Source organism: Schistocerca gregaria, chromosome 5 (assembly GCF_023897955.1).
Source record: "Schistocerca gregaria isolate iqSchGreg1 chromosome 5, iqSchGreg1.2, whole genome shotgun sequence".
NCBI classification, from domain to species: domain Eukaryota; kingdom Metazoa; phylum Arthropoda; class Insecta; order Orthoptera; family Acrididae; genus Schistocerca; species Schistocerca gregaria.
In genome coordinates, this window is record NC_064924.1 from 395,557,760 (window position 1) to 395,567,503 (window position 9,744).

Consider the following 9,744-nt stretch of genomic DNA (forward strand, 5'->3'; position numbering starts at 1 on the left):
CGATGATATTGTTTACAATAGCGCTCGAACCATTGATGCACACTCTTCGACGGACTCTAACAGGCGTCCGACTCCTTGCGAGCTCCTTCACGCGTCGTGCATATGCCGACGACTTGATGATACTCGTCAGGTCGGAGAACGAAGTAAGTAAGATGGTTACCCTTCTTACTAAGTACGGAGTAGCTGCGGGTAGCAGGGTCAACATGAATAAAACCAGGATCATGCACACCGGTCGAGGGCTGGACGCTCTGCACAGTCCGTCTACGACGGTAGACATCTTGCGATGCTTAGGTGTATTGTTCACCCGATCGCTACGGCAATCAGCGGCGGCGAGCTATCGACGTCTCCTTCAGCACGTCAGACTGCACATACGCAACAACTCACTCCGGACGCACGACCTGCTCCAAAGGATGGACTACACTAATTTTCACCTGGCCTCGCTACTGCCGCACCTGCCACACGTACTGCCAATGCCACATGGTATTGCTGACAGATTAATGGCGGCCTTTGAATACTATGTCAGCCAAGGAATGTTGTTTAAGATCAAATACGAGACTTTAACCCTCCCACACCATTCTGGAGGACTTAACCTCACGGATGCGCGGAAAAAGGCTCTAGCTCTATACCTGCGAGCGACGCTATGAACGTGAAACCGACGGCAACACGCCATCACATCTGCCATCCTGGATGTGCTTTCTTCCCACGTCCTTTGATCCGCCGGAGGCGGTAGGCACAATTTCGCCCTCTTTTTCTCACGTCGCGCGATTCTTTGTTGATTTTAGTTATGTTTAGTTACAGATACCTTCTACAAGACTCCCCACTACCCGTGAGATATTTCGATACTTGCGGCGTTATCATGGCAGCAATGTTGTCGAACTTAAATACCCAACGCGAGACTGGCGACAGATTTGGCGAGCTGTCCATACGCCTCTCCTCACCACGGCAGCGAGATCGTCATGGTATACATTCATCAACCGCAAGACAGTCAACCGCCAATGATTGTACGACATTCGCATGGTGGATTCCCCACTCTGCCTTATATGTGGCACGCAGGACACCGACGAACAACCGAGCTAGGTGGTGCAGTGGTTAGCACACTGGACTCGCATTCGGGAGGACGACGGTTCAATCCCGTCTCCGGCCATCCTGATTTAGGTTTTCCGTGATTTCCCTAAATCGTTTCAGGCAAATGCCGGGATGGTTCCTTTGAAAGGGCACGGCCGATTTCCTTCCCAATCCTTCCCTAACCCGAGCTTGCGCTCCGTCTCTAATGACCTCGTTGTCGACGGGACGTTAAACACTAACCACTACCACCACCGACGAACATTCTCTGCAGTGCGGTGAGGCAAAGGATGTTTGGCAGCTGACGCAACGCATCATGGCCTTCCTCCGACGCACCGACGAATCTGCGATCACGACGGACACTTTACTTTTCCCTGACGCTGTCTTTTTCCTCTGACAAAAAACGTCGGCAATCCGATGGATTGGAGGACACGTGCTCTCGCGGATCTTGATATCGGGCATGGACTATTGGCATTATCTATTAGAACAACACGACCCCACTCTAAATATAAAACGCATTTTGCGAACTTTCTAGGCAACTTGTTTCATAACCCCCCGAAGCGATGGGTAGTCCCAGGTTTACGTTGTTTTGAGGGACAGGATTTACTCCCAGTGAAGAGTCGAGGATGTCACTTCAACCCTATATTTATTTCCCTTCTTTTTCATATATGATTTTTTTTGGGACATTATAATTAAATGAATAAATAAAATATTATTGTTACTCATAAAAAATTACATAAATTTACAATGTTTCCTTCCCGCTGCCTCTAACTTATCCTGTCAGGAGACGGGGACCCCGTGGCCAAGCCTGCAAGTACGACCCCTGCCCACTCTGCCCCCTGACCTACTAAACCTTTTTTTTAATTAAGAAAAAAATAATAAAAAAAGCGGTCAGCGCGACAGACTGTCAATCCTAAGGGCCCGGGTTCGATTTCCGGCTGGGTCGCAGATTTTCTCCACTCAGGGGCTGGGTGTTGTGTTGTCCTAATCATCATCATTTCATCCCCATCGACGCAAAAATCGCCGTAGTGGCGTCAAATCGGAAGACTTGCACCAGGCGAGCGGTCTACCCGACGGGAGGCCCTCGTCACAAGCCATTATTATTATTATCAGTCCTACCTGTTAGGGAACCCAGATAGATGAACAGTACTCAAGAGTCGGGCGAATAAGCGCCACTTCTTTCGTGGATGAGTTACATTTCCTTAAGATTCTTCTGATGAATCTGAGTCTGGTGTCTGCTTTTCTCACTACCTGTTTTGTATGGTCATTCCACTTAAGGTCGCTCCGGTAGTTACGCCTAAATATTTTACGGCAGACGCTGTCTCTAGCTGTTTGTCATCAATGGTGCAGCTGTAAAGTAGAGGATTTCTTTTCCTATGTATGCGCAATATGTTACTTTTATTTACGTTCAGGGTCAACTACAAGAGCCTGCACTAGTCATCAATTCTCTACAGGTCGTTCTGCAAATTCTTAATACCTTCTGTAGTTGCTACTTTGGCACAGACAACTGCATTATCTGCGAACAGCCTTAGGGCGTGTGGCTCGGTACCGTCCTTGAAGTAATCGATTTATAACAGTTCACTGTCCCACCGTGGTGCCAGCTACTGCTCAAATTGCTGCTGTAGATGCAGATCCATACGCAGAACACGATGATTTTCCATCTCGGTAGTGCCATTTGGCTGTCCTGATACCGGTCTCCTTGTGACAGTACATTCTCGCGACCACCGCTGCCAGCAAACATCGGTGGCCACATTCTTCCCAAGTCTTTCTGCAGTACTGCAGAAGGAACACCAAGCTTCTCGCAGACCTTTTACACGGCCTTCTTGAAGTGTTGCTAATGGCTTCTCTGTCAGCACAAAGACATTCTTGACTGATATCGGCTCACCGCGCCCAGTCTCAAATGTAACCAGCGCCCACGGTCGTTGCAGCGTGTATTTAAAGCAGACCTGGTTTGCGTCCTCGGAGCTACTAGTCCTGCTCTTAGTCGATTGGCACGGAATTTGAAACGACATCATCTTTCGGATGTAGAAACAAGCCTACCAACTTCTGTTTATGTCCCACAACTGCTTCTTCATGTTGTGATTTTTTTCCGCCATGTTTTAATAGCTCCATATTTAGCAGTCATTTACAGTCGGTCGCTCGACGAAAGATCCATACCAAACACTTGAAAGAAGCACAGATCACATCGATATGCAGACAAGGAAATGGAACCAATCCGCTGAATCATATACCCGCATTATTGGATTAGGACTGTGGTAAATATACTAAGTTTGAACAATATCAATTACTTGGAAGAAAACGATTTATTAAAAAATAGCCAAACTGGATTTAGAAAATATCATTTTTATAAACACAATAATATAGCTTTTCATTATCACGAAGTAGCAACTGCAATCGAGAAGGGGTCTCAAACAGATTCCATATTTCTAAACTTCCAGAAGGCATTTCACAATGTTCTTCACTAACGACTGCCGATCAAACTGCATGCCTATTTTCTGTGTCTGAGTTGCGCGACTGGATTCGTCATTTCGTGTACGAAGGGTCACAGTTCGGAGTAAGTAACGGAAAGTCATCGATTAAAACGTATGTAATTTCTAGCGCTCCCCAAGGAAGCCTTTTAGGGATGCTGCTGTTACTGTTATACAGGGCGAGTCACTATCTACTGCCACCAAGAATAACTCCGAAAGTATGATAGGAGATGAAACGTTTGTGGGACAAAAGTTGCATGGGACAACGGGGGCAATAATGTGACGTTGGTTTTTAATTGCTAGGTGGGGTCGCCTCAGATACATGAAGGTCAACTTTTTTTTATGAGATACTACAGTTTGGTACTTATTTTCTGATAGCGGCTATCGAGACAAATCCAATGATGTGTAACAGTAAGGTCTTTGAAGGTCAACGAAGGTCACAAAGGTGGCATGAACGTCCGTTTACAGATGTTCGAAGTGATCAATGCAGTGCTTCAATCTCCTTATCATGACTTGGTCACAAAGGTGGCATGAACGTCCGTTTACAGATGTTCGAAGTGATCAATGCAGTGCTTCAATCTCCTTATCATGACTTGATTGGTATTCCTTATCACATCGGAACTTCCCGAAGCACATGCTCTGGTAATTTTCTCTTGCGTATCATCAGGTGTAGTTGGAACGTCTTTATAAACAATGTCTTCTACGAATCCCCAAAAGAAAAAAATCCAGAGGCGTCAAGTCTGGCGCACGTGTCGGCCACGACACATCTCCTCCGCGTCCAATCCAACGATGTGGGAATGTGGGAACTGTCTCTGCAACTCATTTCTAGCCATCAGTGAAAAATGTGTCGCATACCCATCGTGTTGATACACATTCTGTTCCTTGTTCATAAAGGTATTTCTTCCAGTAACAGACCTAATGTTTCTTGCAGAAATGTGGTGTACTTCCTACCATTAAGATTTTCTTCGATGAAATAGGGGCCTATAATTCTGTCAGAATTCCACACCATACATTCACCGACCACGGTTTTGGTGTGCAACTTACTGCAGCCAACATGGATTTTTAGTTGCCCAATACTGCATGTTATGCAAATTAACAGTTCCATGGTTCGTGAATGTAGCCTCGTCAACAAATTAAATTAAATTAATAAATGTGTCATCCCTCTGAATCTGAAGTTGAGCCCATTGGCAGAATTCAATGCGACGCATTCAATCTGTACCAGTTAATTCTTGGTGGAGACTGGTAAGGAAGATATTTATGGCGATGCAGAACATGAATGAACAACACTACTCTGGCTCATGCCAGATTCCCTTGCGATTTGACGTCAGCTAAATGGCAAGAGTACCAGTTTCCGTTACTTCGTTAGTAACTTTCCTTTGCCGGATATATTTCCGATGCGTTAAAGATTCAGTTGCTCTCAATTTATCATACATATATTTAAATGTACGACGTGTAAGATAAGTACGTTGAGGATATCTTTCAGCGTATAAGTATCTAGCTCTCACCGAATTTCGTTGACATTCTCCGTGAATGAGAAGCATATCGACTTGTTCTTCGGAGGAATACATGATTCACATTCGCTTGATTCAACGATACTAGTCTTACCGTTCCTATTAGTGTTGTATTGTGAAACCGTCGAATGGTGTTTACATGTCAATGGCACGTTAGATGGATACGCCGTATTCGGCGAATATTTACTATTTGCTCGGTCTACGAGAGAGACCTCCCCCCATGAACCATGGACCTTGCCGTTGGTGGGGAGGCTTGCGTGCCTCAGCGATACAGATGGCCGTACCGTAGGTGCAACCACAACGGAGGGGTATCTGTTGAGAGGCCAGACAAACGTGTGGTTCCTGAAGAGGGGCAGCAGCCTTTTCAGTAGTTGCAGGGGCAACAGTCTGGATGATTGACTGATCTGGCCTTGCAACATTAACCAAAACGGCGTTGCTGTGCTGGTACTGCGAACGGCTGAAAGCAAGGGGAAACTACAGCCGTAATTTTTCCCGAGGACATGCAGCTTTACTGTATGATTAAATGATGATGGCATCCTCTTGGGTAAAATATTCCGGAGGTAAAATAGTCCCCCATTCGGATCTCCGGGCGGGGACTACTCAGGAGGATGTCGTTATCAGGAGAAAGAAAACTGGCGTTCTACGGATCGGAGCGTGGAATGTCAGATCCCTTAATCGGGCAGGTAGGTTAGAAAATTTAAAAAGGGAAATGAATAGGTTAAAGTTAGATATAGTGGGAATTAGTGAAGTTCGGTGGCAGGAGGAACAAGACTTCTGGTCAGGTGATTACAGGGTTATAAACACAAAATCAAATAGGGGTAATGCAGGAGTAGGTTTAATAATGAATAGGAAAATAGGAATGCGGGTAAGCTACTACAAACAGCATAGTGAACGCATTATTGTGGCCAAGATAGATACGAAGCCCACACCTACTACAGTAGTACAAGTTTATATGCCAACTAGCTCTGCAGATGACGAAGAAATTGAAGAAATGTACGATGAAATAAAAGAAATTATTCAGATAGTGAAGGGAGACGAAAATTTAATAGTAATGGGTGACTGGAATTCGAGTGTAGGAAAAGGGAGAGAAGGAAACATAGTAGGTGAATATGGATTGGGGCTAAGAAATGAAAGAGGAAGCCGCCTAGTAGAATTTTGTACAGAGCACAACTTAGTCATAGGTAACACTTGGTTTAAGAATCATGAAAGAAGGTTGTATACGTGGAAGAACCCTGGAGATACTAAAAGGTATCAGATAGATTTTATAATGGTAAGACAGAGATTTAGAAACCAGGTTTTAAATTGTAAGACATTTCCAGGGGCAGATGTGGACTCTGACCACAATCTATTGGTTATGACCTGTAGATTAAAACTGAAGAAACTGCAAAAATGTGGGAAATTAAGGAGATGGGACCTGGATAAACTGAAAGAACCAGAGGTTGTACAGAGTTTCAGGGAGAGCATAAGGGAACAATTGACAGGAATAGGGGAAAGAAATACAGTAGAAGAAGAATGGGTAGCTCTGAGGGATGAAGTAGTGAAGGCAGCAGAGGATAAAGTAGGTAAAAAGACGAGGGCTGCTAGAAATCCTTGGGTAACAGAAGAAATATTGAATTTAATTGATGAAAGGAGAAAATATAAAAATGCAGTAAATGAAGCAGCAAAAAGGAATACAAACGTCTCAAAAATGAGATCGAGAGGAAGTGCAAAATGGCTAAACAGGGATGGCTAGAGGATAAATGTAAGGATGTAGAGACTTATCTCACTAGGGGTAAGATAGATACTGCCTACAGGAAAATTAAAGAGACCTTTGGAGAGAAGAGAACCACGTGTATGAATATCAAGAGCTCAGATGGCAACCCAGTTCTAAGCAAAGAAGGGAAGGCAGAAAGGTGGAAGGAGTATATAGAAGGTTTATACAAGGGTGATGTACTTGAGGACAATATTATGGAAATGGAAGAGGATGTAGATGAAGACGAAATGGGTGATACGATATTGCGTGAAGAGTTTGACAGAGCACTGAAAGACCTGAGTCGGAACAAGGCCCCCGGAGTAGACAACATTCCATTAGAACTACTGACGGCCTTGGGAGAGCCAGTCATGACAAAACTCTACCAGCTGGTGAGCAAGATGTATGAGACAGGCCAAATACCCTCAGACTTCAAGAAGAATATAATAATTCCAATCCCAAAGAAAGCTGGTGCTGACAGATGTGAAAATTACCGAACTATCAGTCTAATAAGTCACAGCTGCAAAATACTAACGCGAATTCTTTACAGACGAATGGAAAAACTGATAGATGCGGACCTCGGGGAGGATCAGTTTGGATTCCGTCGAAATGTTGGAACACGTGAGGCAATACTGACCTTACGACTTATCTTAGAAGAAAGATTAAGAAAAGGCAAACCTACGTTTCTAGCATTTGTAGACTTAGAGAAAGCTTTTGACAATGTTGACTGGAATACTCTTTTTCAAATTCTAAAGGTGGCAGGGGTGAAATACAGGGAGCGAAAGGCTATTTATAATTTGTACAGAAACCAGATGGCAGTAATAAGAGTCGAGGGGCATGAAAGGGAAGCAGTGGTTGGGAAAGGAGTGAGACAGGGTTGTAGCCTCTCCCCGATGTTATTCAATCTGTATATTGAGCAAGCAGTAAAGGAAACAAAAGAAAAATTTGGAGTAGGTATTAAAATTCATGGAGACGAAGTAAAAACTTTGAGGTTCGCCGATGACATTGTAATTCTGTCACAGACGGCAAAGGACTTGGAAGAGCAGTTGAACGGAATGGACAGTGTCTTGAAAGGAGGATATAAGATGAACATCAACAAAAGCAAAACGAGGATAATGCAATGTAGTCCAATTAAATCGGGTGATGCTGAGGGAATTAGATTAGGAAATGAGACACTTAAAGTAGTAAAGGAGTTTTGCTATTTAGGAAGTAAAATAACTGATGATGGTCGAAGAAGAGAGGATATAAAATGTAGACTGGCAATGGCAAGGAAAGCGTTTCTGAAGAAGAGAAGTTTGTTAACATCGAATATAGATTTATGTATCAGGAAGTCGTTTCTGAAAGTATTTGTTTGGAGTGTAGCCATGTATGGAAGTGAAACATGGACGATAACTACTTTGGACAAGAAGAGAATAGAAGCTTTCGAAATGTGGTGCTACAGAAGAATACTGAAGATAAGGTGGATAGATCACGTAACTAATGAGGAGGTATTGAATAGGATTGGGGAGAAGAGAAGTTTGTGGCATAACTTGACTAGAAGAAGGGATCGGTTGGTAGGACATGTTTTGAGGCATCAAGGGATCACAAATTTAGCATTGGAGGGCAGTGTGGAGGGTAAAAATCGTAGAGGGAGACCGAGAGATGAGTACACTAAGCAGATTCAGAAGGATGTAGGTTGCAGTAGGTACTGGGAGATGAAGAAGCTTGCACAGGATAGAGTAGCATGGAGAGCTGCATCAAACCAGTCTCAGGACTGAAGACCACAACAACAACATACGAGAGAGAACTGTCAGAGCATGTGCTTCGATAAGTGCCGAAGTGATAAGGAATACCACTCAGTCCATGATAAAAAGATTGCAGTACTGCATTGATACCAATGACCAACACTTTGAACACTTTCTGTAAATGGACGTTCATGCCACCTTTGTGACCTCCTTTGAGCTTCAAAAACCTTACTGTTACACATTGTTGGATCCTTCTCGATAGCCGATATCAGAAAATAAGTACCAAACTGTAGCCTCCCATTAAAAAAAAAAGTTGACTTTCATATCTCTTGTGCGACCCCACCCAGCAACAGAAAAATGACTTCATATTATGGCCCTCGTTATCCCATGCAACATTTGTCCCACAAACTTTTCAGCTACTATCATACTTTCGGAGTTATTCTAGGTGGCTATAGTTTGTGACTCGCCCTGTATATAAAAGATTTAGGAGGTTATATGAGCAGTCAGATTGTTTGCAAACGATGCTGTCATTTACAGTCTCGTATAGTCATCAGAAAATCAAATTTGAAAATGACGCGAAAAATGGCAGCAGACCCTGAATAATGAAAAGTGTCAAATAAATCGTAGTATGTTTCATGATTATTTCGCAACAGCTGCTGGTTGCAGAGATTTATTAACATGTCGAAGAAATAACGGAAACATACAATGTAACGGGTGTAGTGCCGCCCACTGTGACTGGAGGTTACATTGGCGCCAGAGATGAAATGTCAAAGTCATGTGAAGTTCGTCGTAAAAATAAAAGCATAACATCTTGTTTTCCAAGATTTAAATACAGTTATCTTCCACTACAGTAGCGCAATGAATGAATAAAACAGGGGAACGGCACAAAGAAGAAAAATTGCAAACAGGACTTTCCAGCGACATGAAACATCTCTTGGAGGAAAGCCTAGAAAGACACGCATGTAAAATGACGATCATACTTAATGCCCTTTACATGACTGCAGGTGAGGTTTTAGAGGGGTTTCCCTTGTCTGTAACGTGAATATCGGGATTACGTATCATCGCCCCAAAATAAAAGTAAAAATAAAAGGAGAAAAAATGTAAAACAGAAGTAAAAACAGTAAAGAACAGTCTAAAGGCTGGTTCCGTGAGGACGTTACGAACTTTCAGGAATAATGGAAAAGACTATTTGAGGTAAGGGACCGTGGTCCGGAAACTACCAAGTCGAAAGTCATAAGCAGAAATCTCTC

At 43.4% G+C, this 9,744-nt stretch overlaps 1 non-coding gene across 1 annotated transcript; it reads left to right on the forward strand.

Annotated features, from left to right (window-relative positions):
* The first annotated feature begins 1,071 nt into the window (after positions 1–1,071).
* Positions 1,072–1,144, forward strand: Trnaa-cgc (transfer RNA alanine (anticodon CGC)). Its single transcript has one exon. It is a non-coding gene; the product is annotated as a tRNA-Ala (tRNA).
* Positions 1,145–9,744: the final 8,600 nt, after the last annotated feature.